Here is a 22243-nt window from a genome sequence, read left to right as displayed (position 1 = left end):
ACTTCATGCATACGACGCGAGCAGTAGCAACACTTCATGCATACGACGCGAGCAGTAGCAACACTTCATGCATACGACGCGAGCAGTAGCAACACAGTCCATGCATACGACGCGAGCAATAGCAACACAGTCCATGCATATGACGCGAGCAATAGCAACACAGTTCGTGCATATGACGCGAGTAGTAGCAATACAGTTCATGCATATGACGCGAGCAATAGCAACACAGTCCATGCATATGACGCGAGCAATAGCGACACAGTTCGTGCATATGACGCGAGCAATAGCAACACAGTTCGTGCATATGACGCGAGCAGTAGCAACACAGTTCATGCATACGACGCGAGCAGTAGCAACACAGTTCATGCACATGAAGCGAGCAGTAGCAACACAGTTCATGCATACGACGCGAGCAGTAGCAACACAGTTCATGTATATCACGCGAGCAGTAGCAACACATTTCATGCATACGACGCGAGCAGTAACAACACAGTTCATGCACATGAAGCGAGCAATAGCAACACAGTTCATGCATACGACGCGAGCAGTAGCAACACAGTCCATGCATACGACGCGAGCAGTAGCAACACTGTTCATGCACATGAAGCGAGCAGTAGCAACACAGTTCATGCATACGATGCGAGCAGTAGCAACAGAGTTCATGCAAACGACGCGAGCAGTAGCAACACTTCATGCATACGACGCGAGCAGTAGCAACACTTCATGCATACGACGCGAGAAGTAGCAACACTGTTCATGCATACGACGTGAGCAGTAGCAACACTTCATGCATACGACGCGTGCAGTAGCAACACTTCATGCATACGACGCGAGCAGTAGCAAGACTTCATGCATACGACGCGAGCAGTAGCAACACTTCATGCATACGACGCGAGCAGTAGCAACACTTCATGCATACGACGCGAGCAGTAGCAACACAGTTCATGCATATGACGCGAGCAGTAGCAACACTGTTCATGCACATGAAGCGAGCAGTAGCAACACAGTTCATGCATATGACGCGGGCAGTAGCAACTGTTCATGCATATGAAGCGAGCAAAAGCAACACAGTTCATGCATATGACGCCAGCAGTAGCGACACAGTTCGTGCATATGACGTGAGCAGTAGCATAACAGTTCGTGCAAACGACGCGAGCAGAAGCAACACACTTCATGCATACGACGCGAGGAATAGCAACACAGTGCATGCATACGACGCGAGCAATAGCAACACGGTCCATGCATACGACGCGAGCCATAGCAACACAGTCCATGCATACGACACGAGGAATAGCAACACAGTCCATGCATACGACGCGAGCAGTAGCAACACTGTTCATGCACATGAAGCGAGCAGTAGCAACACAGTTCATGCATACGACGCGAGCAGTAGCAACAGAGTTCATGCAAACGACGCGAGCAGTAGCAACACTTCATGCATACGACGCGAGCAGTAGCAACACTTCATGCATACGACGCGAGAAGTAGCAACACTGTTCATGCATACGACGTGAGCAGTAGCAACACTTCATGCATACGACGCGTGCAGTAGCAACACTTCATGCATACGACGCGAGCAGTAGCAACACTTCATGCATACGACGCGAGCAGTAGCAACACTTCATGCATACGACGCGAGCAGTAGCAACACTTCATGCATACGACGCGAACAGTAGCAACACAGTTCATGCATATGACGCGAGCAGTAGCAACACTGTTCATGCACATGAAGCGAGCAGTAGCAACACAGTTCATGCATATGACGCGGGCAGTAGCAACTGTTCATGCATATGAAGCGAGCAAAAGCAACACAGTTCATGCATATGACGCCAGCAGTAGCGACACAGTTCGTGCATATGACGTGAGCAGTAGCATAACAGTTCGTGCATACGACGCGAGCAGAAGCAACACACTTCATGCATACGACGCGAGGAATAGCAACACAGTGCATGCATACGACGCGAGCAATAGCAACACAGTCCATGCATACGACGCGAGCCATAGCAACACAGTCCATGCATACGACACGAGGAATAGCAACACAGTCCATGCATACGACGCGAGCAATAGCAACACAGTCCATGCATACGACGCGAGGAATAGCAACACAGTCCATGCATACGACGCGAGCATTAGCAACACAGTTCATGCATACGACGCGAGCAGTAGCAACACAGTTCATGCATAAGACGCGAGCAGTAGCAACACTGTTCATGCACATGAAGCGAGGACTAGCAACACAGTTCATGCATACGACGCGAGCAGTAGCAACACTGTCCATGCACATGAAGCGAGCAATAGCCACACAGTTCATGCATACGACGCGAGCAGTAGCAACACAGTCCATTCATACGACGCGAGCAGTAGCAACACTGTTCATGCACATGAAGCGAGCAATAGCAACACAGTCCATGCATACGACGCGAGCAGTAGCAACACTGTTCATGCACATGACGCGAGCAGTAGCAACACTTCATGCATACGACGCGAGCAGTAGCAACACTTCATGCATACGACGCGAGCAGTAGCAACACTGTTCATGCATACGACGCGAGCAGTAGCAACACTCCATGCATACGACGCGAGCAGTAGCAACACTTCATGCATACGACGCGTGCAGTAGCAACACTTCATGCATACGACGCGAGCAGTAGCAACACTTCATGCATACGACGCGAGCAGTAGCAACACTTCATGCATACGACGCGAGCAGTAGCAACACTTCATGCATACGACGCGAGCAGTAGCAACACTTCATGCATACGACGCGAGCAGTAGCAACACAGTCCATGCATACTACGCGAGCAGTAGCAACATTTCATGCATACGACGCGAGCAGTAGCAACACAGTTCATGCATACGACGCGAGCAGTAGCAACACTGTTCATGTACATTAAGCGAGCAGTAGCAACACAGTTCATGCATACGACGCGAGCAGTAGCAACACAGTTCATGCATACGACGCGAGCAGTAGCAACACTGTTCATGCACATGAAGCGAGCAGTAGCAACACAGTTCATGCATACGACGCGAGCAGTAGCAACACTGTTCATGCACATGAAGCGAGCAATAAAACACAGTTCATGCATACGACGCGAGCAGTAGCAACACAGTCCATGCATACGACGCGAGCAGTAGCAACACTGATCATGCACATGAAGCGAGCAGTAGCAACACAGTTCATGCATACGAGGCGAGCAGTAGCAACACTGTTCATGCACATGAAGCGAGCAATAGCAACACAGTTCATGCATACGACGCGAGCAGTAGCAACACAGTTCATGCATACGACGCGAGCAGTAGCAGCACTTCTTGCATACAACGCGAGCAGTAGCAACACTGTTCTTGCATATGAAGCGAGCAGTAGCAACACAGTTCATGCACATGAAGCGAGCAATATCAACACGGTTTGTGCATATGACGCGAGCAATAGCAACACAGTTCATGCACATGAAGCGAGCAGTAGCAACACAGTTCATGCATATGAAGCGAGCAGTAGCAACACAGTTCATGCACATGAAGCGAGCAGTAGCAACACAGTTCATGCATATGACGCGAGCAGTAGCAACACAGTTCATGCACATGAAGCGAGCAGTAGCATCAAAGTTTGCATATGACGCGAGCAGTAGCAACACAGTTCATGCACATGAAGCGAGCAGTAGCAACACAGATCATGCATATGACGCGAGCAGTAGCAACACTGTTCATGCACATGAAGCGAGCAGTAGCAACACAGTTCATGCACATGAAGCGAGCAGTAGCAACACAGTTCATGCATATGACGCGAGCAGTAGCAACACAGTTCATGCATATGAAGCGAGCAAAAGCAACACAGTTCATGCATATGACGCCAGCAGTAGCGACACAGTTCGTGCATATGACGCGAGCAGTAGCAACACAGTTCGTGCATACGACGCGATCAGAAGCAACACAGTTCATGCATACGACGCTAAGAATAGCAACACAGTGCATGCATACGACGCGAGCAATAGCAACACAGTCCATGCATACGACGCGAGGAATAGCAACACAGTCCATGCATACGACGCGAGCAATAGCAACACAGTCCATGCATACGAAGCGAGGAATAGCAACACAGTCCATGCATACGACGCTAGCAATAGCAACACAGTCCATGCATACGACGCGAGCAATAGCAACACAGTCCATGCATACGAAGCTAGCAATAGCAACACAGTCCATGCATACGACGCGAGCAATAGCAACACAGTCCATGCATACGACGCGAGCAATAGCAACACAGTGCATGCATACGACGCGAGCAATAGCAACACAGTTCATGCATATGACGCAAGCAATAGCAACACAGTCCATGCATACGACGCGAGCAATAGCAACACAGTCCATGCATACGGCGCGAGCAATAGCAACACAGTCCATGCATACGACGCTAGCAATAGCAACACAGTCCGTGCATACGACGCGAGCAATAGCAACACAGTTCATGCACGGAACAAGAAGTTTTCCTTCTATGGTGTCAAAGTAAAATATTCTGGCGACATCGCCAATTTCAGCTATAAACTTAGTAGTGAGTAGGCCTACATGCGTATAGAGCACAATATCCATTAATCATTGTAATGGATGGACGAAGCGAACGATTAATAGAATAACGGATAATCCGTATTATTAATTTTAATTGAATTAAATTTATCTGATGACATTTAAGATACTTTAAAAAGATGGCCACTTTTTGTACTTTCCTGCAACTAATTTTATTTTTATGTCCATTTTAAACCTGCTAATTATTAAGAAATATTTAACTAAGAAAGTGAGAAGTGAAAATTTATATGATAATTCAAAAGGAGTGAAAGAATTTATTTAGTCTTCACATAGGAATAAGCGAAGTTACGAAACCGACGAATTTACGCTATCGTGGAGACACAATTCAGAAAGTAGAAGAGTGCAGTTTAAGTCATTGGAGAATCTCTATTTAAAAACGCGATATTCTTTTCGAGATGGACAATCTCCAAGACGGTTAGTCGAGGAACGAATAATCGAGGTTCTACTGTAAGTAAGTTCAGCAAAGAAAGAATGTGCAGTGGATATCAAGAGGAATATGTTATTGTGCCTAATTACTTTTTATGCCGTTATCGAAAACATGATAAGAGTGATTTTAAATCATACGAAAACATCGGAATGATGACGTGAAAAGTGAGTGCACCCTTAAGAAAAAATGCCAGAACACCACCTTCCTTGCCACACAAGTTTATTTAAATTCAAAGGGATATCAACTCATGTGTTCAGTCGTTTAATTATCAATGTAATTTTAATCTGACTGTTATTTATAAGTTAACCCCTTACCGCATTCTGGGACAGATATGGCACATACCGGTTTTATATTCATGTAACTTATAATATAAGCATATAATATTTCAAACTGGATACTGAGTCAGATATGGCACACTGTCAAGAATTAGATTTGACCATATGTGACATCAGTTGAGAAAGAAAGAACTACTTAAGTTATTTGAATATAAAACCGGTGTGTGTGTGCAAGACTGTCCCTTGCGGAAAGGGGTTAAAAATAAATACTGTATTTAAAGTACCGATGCAAAACAATACAACACTTTAAAATGCCTTAGGAATGACAAATTAATAAATACTAGTATATAGATGAATTTCATAATTCATTGGACTAGAGATAAGTATCAAAAGCGACACTAGAACAATTAGAAATTAATAAACGTAAAATAAACTAAATTGCTACGGAAAAGATTGTTTCTCTCTGTAGACAGAACATCATATTTCTTTCGCGATGAATCGTCAAGTACCTGAACTACACCTGGAATATGTAATACAAGCATATTAACCCCCACATTTAGTTTCAAATTAGTAAGGAAATATGTCAAAAGACTTCTATATAGTACTAGCGATTAAAATGCTAAAGGTGTCTGTGAATGAAACTGAACACACCGTTCAGCTTTAGGTGGGATAAATGGCAATACTGAGCAGGAACAGCGAGGGAACTGTGTTTCATTCGTGTACTGAACGTGGGGTAGCAAGCGAGGTGGATACCCCGAGGGAGAACACCGGATTGAAATATTGCGTTGCTAGCTCACGTTTAAAAATTACTGCGTCTGGTTTACCTATCATTACATTAGGAAATTGCTTGCACTATCAGTGGGACCATTAAGAAAGGTCATACAATGGTTTTCATGCTGCTGGTGTCACACATTTTTTCCGCCACTAGCACATTTCTGTTCACTTTCTCGTTACATACACTCCTATACGTACTTAATTATCTTTCAACAAATAACATTATTTTCTCATTTGATGGAATTCACGCGTTTCTATATTAACAGAACCGTGATAGCTTCTTCCTTCAATGCCGAGTCCAGAGTTCGAATCAGGAAACATGACCGCATTTTCTTCGCTTGTAATTACATTATGAACTTACGGCAACTCTCTTTTACACCATTAACAAAGATTACGCAGTGCATCCATAAAGTCATTCAATGAAATTAACGTCACTAACAGCACTTTCTCGTCGTATACAGGGTGGAAGTGAAATAACCCTGCAGATTTTCAGAGCTAATAGCTCATGTTGTAACAAAAAAAAAGTGTAATACCATATTGGTGAAAAGTTCATAGTTTTCCCAGAAATAAATGTTTTTTCCCAAATGTTGAACACCCTCTTATTCGGTAACTATTGCGAGTGGGATCGTGATTTTTGTCCATATCGATAGAAAATGTAATACAGTACTTAACAAAAGTTTAAGACCATGAGCAAATTTCATATCATTATTTTCTGGTCCTATATTTTTGTTTCTATTTCCCTCATGAATATTTTGTCAATTATTTGGACTGTGAGATATCTATCGACGCAAAGAAAGTAAAATTATGACATTTAGTTCTCGAGTTATGATTTTAATGAAATATTTTGTTACTGTAAAAAATGTTACATTTATAATTACGGAATAATTTATTCATGCTAAACCAACATGTTTATTGTAGTGATGATTTTTTTCAAGCAATTTGAGAAGTGTGAGAACACATTGGCACCAGAAAGAAAAATTTAAAATAAGGAAAATAATAGTAGAAATAACGTTAAGTAAAGGCATTCATAGCTTCACTGTGGAATAAGCTAACGTAATATTTAATAAGTTAATTACATAATATATTATTTTTCCTCTCACACAATGAATAATATATTCTAAACAGTTGCTATTTTTAATATTCTGACGTATGGAAAACAACCCATTCAGGACCTTCATAATTATTGTAAAGGCACGAACTTTTTGTGTTTCAAAGATTGAACACTTAGTACCGGATATAGGATCATGTGATTCTAAAGAATTTATGAGATGATCTTCACTTTCAGAAAGATTGAGGCTCTAATTCTGCCCTGGAATTATCGACCCTGTTTTCTTCGTTTACTCTTGGTTTCTTTGCCTCTATCTCTGAATCCTGCAGCATCTTTACAACACAATTATCAAGTGATAATCTAATTTCTGTTTCAGTATCAGGAATTTTATCTAAAATAGTTGATGGATTAAATGGAAGAAGCATAAAAACATTGTTACCAAACTTTGCCGAATGTATGCCAATGTTATCCTCTTGCTTGCCAAAGTTCCCTCATTGTCCGGTAACTATAATTTATTTTTTCTTTGAATGGAATTCACAACTTTTTATAACAACTAACAGCGCGACGTTTACAGAACATCAGGAATTTCGGCTATCCAAGTCTGTGTAGGAGACACGAATCATGACACAAATTAATGTGCCTGATGTATTTAAACTGCATTATAAAATTACTTTCCACCATCAGCCAACCAATGTGAAAAGTTATGCAGAAATTGCTATGCACTCGGAGTTGCGATATTTACCGCCACAAGCAGATCTGTAAGCCTATTTCAAGTTTTCGCTACAATGAATTCACAGGTTTCTATAGCAGCTCAAAGCCAAACGATCTCAAAATAGTTAGAGCGTTGGCTTTACACGTCTGAGATCCGGGCAGCAATCATGACATTATAAATTACTGAGACATCCATTTAATTCTCGTTAGGATATCACTTGCTCTATCAACAGCATCGATACTGAGGGTTACAGCATTTCCCTGGCAGTCAGTATTAAAAATTTCACAACCACTTGTGGATCTCTATCACATTTCTTGCTACACACATCCCTTACTTACTTACAAATCACTTTTAGAGAATCCGGAGGTTCATTGCCGCCCTCACATAAGCCCGCCATCGGTCCCTATAGTGAACAGGATTAATCCAGATCTTAGCACCATATCCCACCCCCCTCAAATTAATTTTAATATTATCCTCTCCTCTACGTCTTGGTCCTCCCAAAGGTATTTTCCCCTCAGGTCTCCAAACTAACACTATATACATATTTCTGGATTCATCCATAAGTGCTACATGCCCTGCTCATCTCAAATGTCTGGATTTAATGTTCCTAATTATGTCAGCTGAAGAATACAATGCGTATACAGATCTGCGTTGTGTAACTTTCTCCATTCTCCTGTAACTTCATCCCTCTTAGCTACAAATATTTTCCTAATAGTTACACATATTCCTACTGCTATTAAGTAACCTTGCAATGCAAAGTTCATTTTTTATTTTCTCATACCATAAAACTCGCTGGGTTCTGTATCAAATAAGAGCGCAATGTTATCAAAACTGTTAGAGAGTCGACTTTCAGATAAAAGTCACGTTCCCAAACATAACAATACAATACGCGTACTTATATAGCCTATCTGTTTACAAACAGTTTTACGCCCAAAGGCATGTATTTCACTGTAAGCCCAGCATTCTCTAATCTTTCTTATTTTCTGCCTTCCTCTTTGTCTCCGCATATGATTCATAAATCTTATTGTCGTCTATCATCTGATATCTTCTTCTGACCCCACTCTTCTCCCATTCACTATTCCTTCCAGTGCATCCTTCAGTAGACAGGTTCTTCTCACTCAGTGTCCCAACAAATTCCTTTTCCTCTTCCTTATCAGTTTCAGCATCATTCTTTCTTCACCCAGTCTTTCCAACACAGCTTCATTTTTTATTTTGTCTGCCCATTTCACACGCTCCATTTTTCTACATATCCACATTTCAAATGCTTCTATTCGCTTCTCTTCACTTTGTCGCAAATTCCATGTTTCTACCCCATACAATGCCACACTCCACACGAAGCACTTCACTAGTCTCTTTCTCAGTTTTTTTTTTCAGAGGTCCGCAGAAAATGCTCCTTTCTCTATTAAAAGCTTCCTTTGCGTTTGCTATCCTCCTTTTGACTTCCTGGCAGCAGCTCAATTTACTGTTTATAATACACTTCAAGTATTTGAAGCTGTCCACTTGTTCTACTGCCTCGTTTCGAATTCGCACGTTTACCTTCTTTATTTTCCTTCCGATTACCATGCTCTTTTTTTTTTTTGTTTGCATTTATCTTCATTCCATACCGCTTAAAGCTGTCACTTAGCTCCAATAGCATATCCCTTAGTATCGCCTCCTCTTCTGCTAAAAACACTATCTTATGCACAGAACTATGTATTTTTCTAGACAGATAGTCACAAATTCTTACTCCCATTGCTACACCTCCTTTCTCCTTTCTTGTTACATAGATTTAACATATTAATTAATTACGATTAATAAATTAATAATGAGCTGACTTCTATGGCGAGTACGAGTAAGAATGCAACGCTCTCCCAGTGTATTTAGCATCTCTTTGTAACAAAAATTAGTCAAATTATAACGTCCAAAGAAGACGCCGTTAGTATAAGTATTCTCAAGACTCTCACCTGCTACGCTAAACAAGCAATTTTTTCCCTTGGGAACATACCTGAACATTAAGCCGGCTCATGAGATGAAACTTCGACGATTTGATTTTAGCTTTCGCTATCAAATGAGAAATAGGTAACTAGTCCATTATTTGAAAAGGTCGTGTAGTCAAATAATAATATAATAATAATAATAATAATAATAATAATAATAATAATAATAATAATAATAATAATAATAATAATAATAACAATAATAATAATAATAATACTAATAATAATAATAATAATAATAATAATAGCGTAATAATAATAATAGCCCAATAATAATAATAGCCCAATAATAATAATAGCCCAATAATAATAATAATAATAGCCTAATAATAATAATAATAGCCTAATAATAATAATAGCCTAATAATAATAATAATACCCTAATAATACCCTAATAATAATACCCTAATAATAATAATAGCCTAATAATAATAATAGCCTAATAATAATAGCCTAATAATAATAATAGCCTAATAATAATAATAATAATAATAATAGCCTAATAATAATAGCCTAATAATAATCCATTGCGCGGCAGCCTCAGCAGACGTGAACGATCGTTCAACCAGACTGGAGCATCATGTGGTTAGCATGATGCCCGCTCCAGCCGTTATAGCTAATTTTCGTAACCGCACTACGCTACCAATCGTAACTCCCTGAATTCATCACGATGCTGCGTGGGCACCGGTCCCATATACCGGCCAAAATGTAACTAGAAAATGTCTTCCACAAGCGGACTCGAACCAGCACTTATTCCGTAACGCGAGTCCTAAGCACGATGTCTTAGACCACCACGTTACGGTGCCGGACTGACATTTTAAGCCTTGGTCTTTCTGAACCGACGCATGTGACGTGCGAGGCCCGCTTCGCAGAACTCTGGACTACATGAGAGATAGTGAGTGGTTTCTATAACTGCGAGGTACGAAATACAAATATAAAAATTGGATATTTATCTTTTGAAGAGGTGGAAAAATTCAAATATCTGGGAGCAACAGTAACAAGTATAAATGTTACTCGGGAAGAAATTAAACACAGCATAAATATGGGAAATGCCAGTTATTATTCGGTTGAGAAGCTTTTATCATCCAGTCTGCTATCAAAAAATCTGAAAGTTAGAATTTATAAAACAGTTATATTACCGGTTGTTCTTTATGGTTGTGAAACTTGGTCTCTCACTTCGAGAGAGGAACATAGGTTAAGGGTGTTTGAGAATAAGGTGCATAGGAAAATATTTGGGGCTAAGAGGGATGAAGTTACAGGAGAATGGAGAAAGTTACACAACACAGAACTGCACGCATTGTATTTTTCATCTGACATAATTGGGAACATTAAATCCAGACGTTTAAGATGGGCAGGGCATGTAGCACGCATGGGCGAATCCAGAAATGCATATAGAGTGTTAGTTGGGAGGCCGAGACGTAGGTGGGAAGATAATATTAAAATGGATTTGCGGGAGATGGGATATGATGATAGAGACAAGATTATTCTTGCTCAGGATAGGGATCGGGCTTATGTGAGGGCGGCAATGAACCTCCGGGTTCCTTAAAAGCCAGTAAGTAAAGTAAGTAAATTCATATTAATTTTAATTCATCTCACAAAATCACCACCTCCAGTATATCAACAAAATTTAATTATTAGCCTTAAAAGTCCAAATTCAAGGGATCAATTACTTTATATGAACACACTGCAGTTTCGTCACTGTATTCATATTCTCAGTATTTAATTTTAACGCAAGGTTATTCGTTATAAGGAAGATTTTAAAATTTAATAATAATAAAATCATTATTGTTATCTAATATGAGCTGCATTACACACATTACATTTTTCTATAAAGATTAAATGAAATATCTGAAAACTAACAATAGATCCTACTATTCTGCTCCTGAGTCCTGTTCCGAATAACAAGCACGAAAACTGTTACCTCTTGTTCACCCACCCTGTAGCAATGACGTAAGCGACTGCATGGGCCCAACTAGAATAAATGGTTTATCGGTTTGTTATTATACATAAATGCAAGTCTGAATAATTCATAAATAGAAAGCACTGTTCATCTCTGTGGAGAAAACTGTTGTTCCTAGCAGGACTACACTTTGCTATAGAAACAGTAACCGAAATATCACTTCCGCAGGAAAGTTTAAATTTGTTGGTTTTTCCAGGACGAAATAATGCATTCTGCTACAGCAACTAATACTGTACTCCTCTGTGACTGAAGTGGCAGTGTTGAAGACCAGAATAATACAGTATACCTGAATTAGTTTGCGCATATAGAGGCATATTTTCACTCCTCACAGATCTAAATTCATAATTTTGAGTAATGCAAACACTGCACCAGTATTGTACTAAACTTATGCCTAATGATACTGATTATCAGTTGATTGTAGGATGAAAACACAGCTTATTTTGTGTAATTTCATAAATTTAATCAATAAGAATGATTTATGTTCTTTCTTGAAGGGTATACACAGGCCTGCACAAGGTTTGCGCTCTCCGAGCCGGCTCACAGCTCATGAGCGGAATGCGGATATTAACTGCGCTCTGTATAAGGGTGGACTGGAAGAAGGGGTGATCTCGTACAAAATATACACATAAGGAAGTACTATTACGAGTGCTTATGAAATGAATTCCCGTTCAGTGTTTGCAAAACTATCTTGCACTATTATTAATTAATAAAGAAATATTTATTTTAAAGAAGTAATATAAATTTTATAGCTACTTACATGTACAATATCATTTTGTTATATTTTTATTTATCAGAACATCAAAACGAGGTTTTATGCAGTTGGCAGCTGAAAGGAACAATAGCCTACTGATCGTAATGAAGCATCAGTTACAGATGTTCGATGTCTGCCTTTATTAAAGTTGATTATAGAAAACAGTTGCTCACAAATATAAATGTTGAGCCAAACATAGCAATCATTTTCACAGCCAGCCTGTATAGTCGTGGATATTATTGCTAATGTTTAGTCTTGTAAAACTCAACCAGGCTAGTAGTATTATTCAAACGATCTTTAGCCCTTAGGTCACATTGAAGATCAGTAAGTTCGAACTGAAAATCGTTAAACGTTAAATGTTATGTTCCGTCTTTTAGATTCCTTCATACTGTACTGTAGCAGTAGGTAAGCAACGTGAAACAGTTACTGAGAATAGGCCTACACACTGCACTCTACTACATAACTGAGTGGTCGTTTCCCTCTTCTCTACCTATAGCAAGTCTATGTCATTCTGAAGTATCTTCTTCTCCGTTTCGGCGAGCGGTAAACACCGCTCTCCCGCGCTCGTTGAGCGCTATTTGTGCAGGCCTGGTATACACCATTTTAAAATAATTTCATACACAAACACAACTATTACATGATATGCTCAATACGTTTTTGTAGCTTTATTCTCTTCAGCTTTAATCAATAATAACAATAATCCAGGTTGCCAGGCAACGATAGAAAACAAAAGATACGAAAACGAATGAGATGTATAAACAATTTAATATTCTTTCATATTTAAGTATAAAATATAGGGGTGCCATTTGAAATTTCCAAGTGGGGGTGGCTGGAGGTGGGGGATGAAACCTAAAATGCAATTAAGCCTGGTTTCAGAGTTACCCCTTAATATCCAAATTGAAAAGTTGTTTGTTTAAATTGAATTCAATTTATTTAGACTGAGAAGTTTTGAAATGAAAGCCCTGTACATACATACATACATATAGGGTAAGGTTGCCATCAATGGACCACATAACTTCTTTATGGAATTTAAGAAAAACTATTGAGTCAAATATTAAGATTTTAAATTTCATGAATTCCTGGTATGAAGGACTATTAACTGTATAATAATCAATATCGGAATACAACTTCGAAAAAAACAATGAACGGTTTTAATTTTTCGCCTAGCGGTCCATTCATGGAGACCTAGCTCCACCAATGGACCAGTTGGGTTCTATGAATGGACCATCGGGTTTCATGAAAACATTTCTTCCTAAACACATTCTGACTGATGTATATAACAAAATATTTGACATTTGGTTTATTTTAAATGATACAGATGGTTAGATAAACAAATATAATCATACCCAATGCAACTGAATTTTAAAAAAGTTCAAAGATGAATAAACCTGCATATGTTCAGAAATATGGGTTATAAAATTACTGGTTTCACATCTGACAGTGGTAAACAACATGTTGTCACTGTAACTTGAATCATGTAGCAGGCAGTAAATAAATTCTATTTTTACCTTTATGTCTTGGGCAGTTTTTCTAAATGCAATTCAAACAAAAATATTTTTTCACGTTCTTTTTCACTCCTGCACAGTTTTCATGTACCCACTGCCTGCATGTCATGCACTGGACCATGTCCTCCACTGACCGACTTTGACATATTTCACAATACCAGTCATTATTGGTACTGCGACGAACTTTCTTATCTTCACTTGAAGGATATGTTAATTTTTTTCTTTTCAAACCTGTTGATGATTTGCTTGAACTGCTGTTTGTACGGAGAACTTGTCAGGACGAGAGCTTTTAGTGTGCCTTTCTTTCCTCTTGTGCTTGCAACAGTAGTAGCTGCTTTTGGCAAAGGAGATAATTCAGCGAGAGGAACGACCAAATTATAATTAGGCCTAGGTCTACTTGTTGTCGGACTACAAGAGTCAGTGAAATTGTTGTCCTTCCCTGGACCTTCGGTTACTTTTATCTGCGTTGCTGCTCCTCCAGCTGATTCATTTCCTGTTGCTTCTGCTCCTGGCACTTTCTCACACATCGGATTGATTGCTGCTGTATTTGTTGATGCTGCTGCTCCTAGTGTCGATGTCTTCTGTGTTGATATCGTTGCTTCTACTGCTGGAATTTTCTCTATGATTGAACTGGTCGCTACTGTGGTTCTTGATGCTGTTGCTTTTGTTCCTGTTGATGTATCTTTTGCTACTGGCACTTCTTCGATCACTGGACTGGATTGCAGTACAGTCGAAGTAGAAAAATGATGATCTTTGATGACATCTCTCTGTCTACAGGCCACACTCCAGCACGGGCAAAACCATTAATTGCTGTCCCAACAGTAGCTGCTCTCCCATATGCCTTCCCAAATAATTCAGCCACCTGAAATTGGGTTACCGCTCGTCCTGGATATAATCTCAACCATTTCTCCATTTCATCAATGTAGTAGCAGCTTAATGGCTTAAAGAAAGAGACGTCTAAGGGTTAGAGTCTGTGTGTTGTATGGCCTGGAAGGGAAAGTAGTACAACCCTACATTGTCGAGCAAGATCCAGTGCTACAGGATTTTTAGTGTGTGTTGTATGACCATCCAAGAGAAGTAGTACTTTATGGTCATTCGATGATTTTACAGTGTCTATAAAATGATATAAATATTTTACAAACAACTCTTTGTTTACGTAGCCATTATCTGGGTTGAATGCAAACACTGTTCCCGGTGGTACTCCATCCATTAGTTCATCCTTAGCTCGAGTACGCTTGAATATCAGCATCGGTGGAATACATTGGCCAGCAGCACTGGCACAACAGACAGCAGTAGTAGTCATACCTCTCTCTCCGCTTGCAATGGACCCGACTTGTTTTCCTTTCTTGGTTATTACTTTTCTGGTCCTCTTCTGCACCGTGGAAAGGCCCGTACCATGTACCATGAGTGATCGAGACGCGAGCTCGGAACCCCAGCGGTAAAAGGTGCGCGTTCTAACCACTCGGCCACTGAGTGGACCACAAAAAAATATATTTGTGTTTAATTATTAGTTAATAAGCTATATAAGTCAAGGTGAAGCTCAAATATACATGTTGTTCATTTATATTAAGGCGTGCCCATGGATGGACCAGTGGTCCATTCATGGAATCACTTAGTGGTCCAATGGTGGAAACAGTGCACGTTTCTACTCTCCGCTTGTGTATGACAAAGCTGAAAATTCAACAACGTATCTAAATATATCAATGCAAAGCAGATAAATCACACTTCCCAATGAAGTAAGCTGAGCGTTATAAAAACGTGTATCTTCTTGTCGTATGAACTTTAAAATTATGCTCGACACAATATCACAATGTTGAAATAACTTTACGAACACAGCACGTGCGTCTGAACTCTTCCAGAACCTCGTAACTAACATGGCAGCTTCTTTGTACACGGAAGTACTAAATAAACTCACCAGATCGCAGCAATTATCAGAAGGACCAAAGTTACAGAAGTGGTCCAACCGTGGCGCTGGTCCAATGATGGCAACCTTACCCTACATGTTAGGTCTTTCACTGCAAACCCAGCATTCACTACTATTTCCTATTTTCTGTCTTCTTCTTAGTCTCCGCATATGATCAACATATCTTAAATGTCTATCATCTGATATCTTCTTCTGCCCCGAACTCTTCTCACGTTCACCATTCCTTCCAGTGAGATATATATATATATATATATATATATATATATATATATATATATATATATACTGTACTAATGGCTTGTGCAGAAAATGCTGCAAACTAAGTTCATTAGAAGTTCAAATTAATTTTTTTTTTTTTTCAAATTTATTTCCAATTAAGAATACAAGACATTTTGGAAGTTATTTGTTTCCATAATAATGAAACATACTCCCTCTGAATGGTTTTCTTTATGCCAAATACTTTTTATTGAATCTATAGGCCTACATCTTCAGTCCTTGAGTTTCAATGCGAAAACGCAAGTAATAATGTCAGGACGATCAGTCGGTTTTTCATGTAAGAGTGAAGCAGTAGCTATTTTAGGTCATTGCTGACTGTAGGTAAGAATTAAAAAAATATTAGGTTTGCCATGCTTTCCAACAATAGACATAGCATCTTGGTATAGCTGCTACATGTTTCGTGAACTTCCCTCTTAGGCCCAAATATTTTCCCAAGCATCTTATTTTCGAACACCTTAATCTCTCTTCCTATCTCAAAGTGAGAGTCCAAGTTTCACAACCATAAAGAACAACCGGTAGCATAACTGCTTTATAAATTCTACCTTTCAGCTTTAAATATCTACACCTCACCGCCATTAAATATATGGAAAAGATCCATACCACTTGATTAGTAACTATAAAATTATTTCATTTTTAATAACAATATTGTTATCTTACGTAAGTTTTGTGTAGACTACTATATATCCGTCACTCAATAAATAGGCCTATTATATAAATGAAGATTTAACTTCACATATTCTCTACGCCTACTTACATAACCCCAAAAGATTTCACTTTCATATTATCAATAAAGCATTAATCTGTATAATTAGTGACAAATATTTCATTTTAATGGTAATAATGTCATCAAAAAAGCTTAAGTTTTGTAGTTTTTAATATCCAATACACAGACAGCTGTACACACCAGAGATTCTGGCCTGTAAATTCTTTTTAGTGAGTCTTGAATTTTTAATAACCAATTTTACAGAAACGTACTGAAAAAGTTACACAAATGGAGATCGACGTATTGGCATTATGATGTCAGAGAATCTGAGCCATCTGAAGTCTAAAAATGTCAGCAATCCTGCAGGTCATAGCCTTCGTGTGATATTCTTTATTGTAGTGTGTTTGTGTTTTGTTTTATTCTGAAAAGCCAATTATTTCTCAAAACTGACGACAAATGGGTTTTGGAAAATAGGAAAATGATGTAGCAAAATTGACATTTCACTGAAAACTACTATTTTTCTGCAAAACTTTGGGTTCCAAGCTTCAAAATGAGGGGTCATTTATTAAAATCCGTTCAGCCGTTTTCCCGTAATTTCCATTACCAGTTCAAATTATATATAGATATATGATCTAGTATTTTACACTCGACAGAATATCGACAATTACTCATTAGTGGCCAATATACATGATCATGAAATTACAAATAGTGAACAAATTAATATTCCATACTGTAGATTACACAAAAGCAACAAAAACGTTTCTGTTATGGGGATGAAATTATAATAATAAGCTTCCTATCAATGTAAGTTACCAGTAAATAGCTCTAAAATTAGATTTTACAATTGGTTATTAAATAATCCTTTTTATTCTGTTAGTGAGTTTTTAACATAAATTTATATGGAATTGTTTTTCAAAAAATACATTTAATTGCATCAAGTTACAATTAATACATTAAGGGTGAAGCGTTTTAATTAATTTAATAGTTTCAAATTATTTCGTGTTTTCATTGTTTTAATTAGATTCGGTTTCAATTATATTTCTGTTTTTAAAATGTATTATTTCTTTTTTCAAGGTATCTGTGACGAAGCCTATTTATGTCTAATGGCCTAATAAATTTGATTGAATGACTTCTCAAATCAACGATTATCCTATTTATTTCACTAAAATACGTAATTCCTCTACTTAGTCAAGAGTACTATTCACGGAGTGTTTAAGTATTATATGAGTAGGCATTGCCACAACGAGTTTGAAACTCTTGCACACGCCCTGGGATCCTGTCCGCACGGCGAAGCTCTGCGAAACGCTAGACACCACCAAGTATGAGCAATTATAGCCCTGCCCTTAAAGATGCCGATTACAACACCTTTGAAGAAGTACATGGTCTCTCCTTCACTGGCAGTACACTGCGCATAGATATAATAGCTTTCAAGGAATCTACAAGATCTGGATTCATAATTGATCCCACTGTGCGTTTCGAAACGAATGAGGAACAGCCAGTAGAAGTGGATAAGGAAAAAAGAATATCTACAATCCTACCATTCCATATTACCTCCAAAATTACAGCTAGAAGAGCTTGAAGTAATCGGACTTCTGGTTGGAGCAAGAGGTACCACTACTCTCTTCATGAAAGATGTGTTTAAAAGGATTGGAATACCTACATCTATTATTCCGATTGTAACTTTAGCTGCATTGAAAGGATCAATTGCTCTCCTGAAGCATCGCCTATATTCGAAATGAAACCAAGTTCATTAGCATTCTTTACTTTTTTTAACACTTGCCTCTCTAAAACTAGGTATATTTCCACCAATCACAAACTGTATTTGCAGCTAGGTACTTGTAGGAGTTTCATTGTCAAAACAAAATTAATGATTCAATGACTTGGAAACATTTATATGGTTAAGTACTCTTTGCCCCTTGTGGCAGCTCACGAAAAGTGAGAAGATTTCTAAGTTGGTGAAACAATTTTATGTTGCCTACCAGATACAACTGTACAAATGCTTTTGAGAAAAAAATAATTATTTTACCACAAAGTAATCAGAACTCCATGGAACGCAACAGATCAAAGTATGAGAAATACTTCCCTACGCGGAATTGGAGTTCACGACCATGACTTCAACGAAATTGTAAAGCTGTAAGTCTTAGCAGTTTCGTACTTCACGATCGGGCATTTTATTAGTCTTTCTGAAAGACGCATGGTGATAAAATTCGTGTCATTAAACTTAAATCTCTATTTTAATGATATGGTCTCTTATTTCTCAGAATGGGTTTCATACATTGCGACAAATTAATTGGTTCCCCCTTGTGCCTACTGCCGCAGCTTCAATTTAGTTTCTTGCTTAACTGTTGCGTACAAACCAATTTTCCGCCAGGCATTCACTGAGCCGACGTCTTGCAGCTGGTCAACCCAGACACATTGCGGCCATATTTATGTTAAAGAGAAACACACAAAACAACGTGCACTGGACTTATACAAATATGTTTTGAAAAGTACAGACTCAATAGACAGTTCACAGAAGACAATGAGATCTGAATGCTTCTATTGCAGTGTAACGTGTGACGCATCGGCCTGTCTATCCGGACGATTACTGGAATAGATCTATACGGAGAATTTCACATTGTATTTCAAATATTTATTTTTGTATGCGTCCTATAATTTCCATTGTCAGTAAAATTATTGAATGATGGCGGTTCCTAAGGTAATGTAAAAGAAAATCAATCCAGGGAGCGAAGGGTTGATACGTGTTGAGCACAATGTTCAGAAATCACTATCTGCGCTTACATCGATGTCATTCTAGTTGAGCATAAACAACAGTAGAAACGATTCTACGAGGAGAGCACAAATGCATACAGTGCCCACATTCCCCCATTTCACAGGTCTAGAGTGCTACGCATCAAAGACTTTAGTATGGGTTTTTATACATAAAAATCGTAGTATACATTACGAATGCCTTAGCAATAGCATTTACTACAACTTTATGCATACCAGCCATTGAGTGCACTGTCAAACACAGCTGAACTCCTTAGTCATGCATGTAGCATGATGCAGTACAAATGAAAAGATGTTACAAATTTGTTTTAAAAAATAATCTTTCGAGTATGAAAATTTAGGTGAATATGCTTTCGCTTCACTTGACAATTCATATATTTGCCGGCAGACTGCAGTTTGAGGAAGGAGGGGATAACAAAGCTTCAGTGGCCGGTATTAATAACATTACAAGCACAGTAATGGTTCAAGTCATTAACCAAATGTCTTGTCACATCCAGCGACTTGAAGGAAACCGGCGCGTTGTATGCAAATTGCTAAGTCTGCATGTCGTAAATCACATTTCTGTTGTCGCTCTCTCCCCCTCCCCCCTCCGCCTTATACGAACAAATTCACTGTCTCTTCTACCCTGGTATTGTGCGTCTATACCTCTACAAGAACTTAACCCTCACAACCCCTTCTCTATCCCCGAAGACACGTGAAAACAGGCTCTGAATTCACATCAAATAATCTCACTGTTAGAAACAGTTGAAAGCTGAAGGATTTAACAACATACAACTCTCAAAACAAAATGGAGCAAACCATAGGCCTATAATCTCATTACTTTCTGCACTCAAATAAAAAATGAGATTTAAATTATTATACTGGGTGTTCATTTCAAAGTGTCATGACGTCACTGTTGATGAGTCAGCGATTTCAAGCGAGTTTCAGCTTTTGTGTCAGAGAAGTTGCCTATTAATCAAGGCGCTCAATCTGAACTTGAGAAAGTGTACGGTATAACTTGAACGTCGTAGCAACAGATGGCGGTCTGTACGGTCTGTGTGCTACCATAACCTCTTTCGAACTGTGTTTTGCGCGGCCAAGTCGTACGCAGGGTAATTGCGTACGACAACATTCCACAAATCAAATGCTCCATGTCCATGTTGACCGTCGAAATTAATGTCAACAAATACGTAAGTAATCGTCTTAACCCTCTCCACATATCCCGATAGAAAGAAAAAAACTCACCTCAGTACATGTTTCGAAACAGTTCACATTCCTGCCACTACCGGCGTTACCGTACGTATCGGTAAGTACTCTTCTGAATGAACGCCGTACTTGCTAGGCAACTTCACTGGCACATAAGTAATACAACTCTGCGGAAGTGTAGGAAGATTGAATTCTCTAGGCTTATCGACTAGCCACATGACGGCATACAGCGAGCCATGACACACTTTGAACTGAACACTCAGTAGTATAGCATAATATAGTATTTATTAACATTCCACGGTATTCATACATTGCTTCACAGCTAGAATATGGAACAAGTAAAAAAACTTAATACTATTATAAAGTCTTAATTTATAGTCACAGTCTAGATGAAATATATATATATATATATATATATATATATATATATATATATATATACAGATGAGGTTTACAATATAGTCTACTAGTACAACACAAAGTTTTAGTATCAGTTTCATGAAGCGTTATTGAATGTCATGAATTCACCTACAGAATAGAAGGCGAGAGAAATTATGTACTTCTTTAATTTGGCCCTAAATAATTTTATGTTTTGAGTTTCATTTTTTATATCGATAGGGAGGCTATTAAAAATTTTTACTGCTATATAACGCACTGCTTTTTGATAGCACGATAGACTTCCCGATGGAGTATAAAAGTCATTTTTGACGTTTATTTATGCTATGAACTTTTGAAATAGTTACAAAGTTTTCACGATTACATACAAGGAAGATTATTAATGGAAAAATATACTGACAAGCCATGGGCATTATTTGTAGTTTTTTTTTAAATAGTCCTACACGATTCCCTAGATTTGACACCTACTATAATTGTAATTACTCTTTTTTGTAATAGGAATATACTGTTACTATCTGTGGAATTTCCCCAGAATATTATTCCAAAAATTATTACCGAGTGAAAGTAAGTATGCAAAGTATATTGTTTTTAATGTATTGATATTTACTATCTTTTGCATAGCCTAGATCTAATAGCAAAACATGCTGAATTTAGTTTGAGGGTAATTTCTTTAATATGATTTTTCCAATTTAACAGATTATAAATTTTTAAGCCAAGAAATTTGGTTGTTGTTGTTTCTAAAGGGATCTATTATTAATTATTGCGCTTGAAATTTGCGAGGTTGAATTTGGACAGAATTTAAATTGAATTATGTTAGTTTTGTTACACTTTAATACTAATTTATTGACTGAGAACCAGCCACATATTTTGAAGAAATTTCTTCTTATTGCCTGTAAACACAATTGAATACTGAGTTGGGTGAGAGGTTCTGATTCAACACTGTGCCATTTATAATGGGAAGCCGTATAAAAGAACGTTTCC

Source organism: Periplaneta americana, chromosome 6 (assembly GCF_040183065.1).
Source record: "Periplaneta americana isolate PAMFEO1 chromosome 6, P.americana_PAMFEO1_priV1, whole genome shotgun sequence".
NCBI lineage: Eukaryota > Metazoa > Arthropoda > Insecta > Blattodea > Blattidae > Periplaneta > Periplaneta americana.
The sequence above is the reverse complement of the archived record's forward strand: the minus strand, read 5'-3'. Positions refer to the sequence as shown.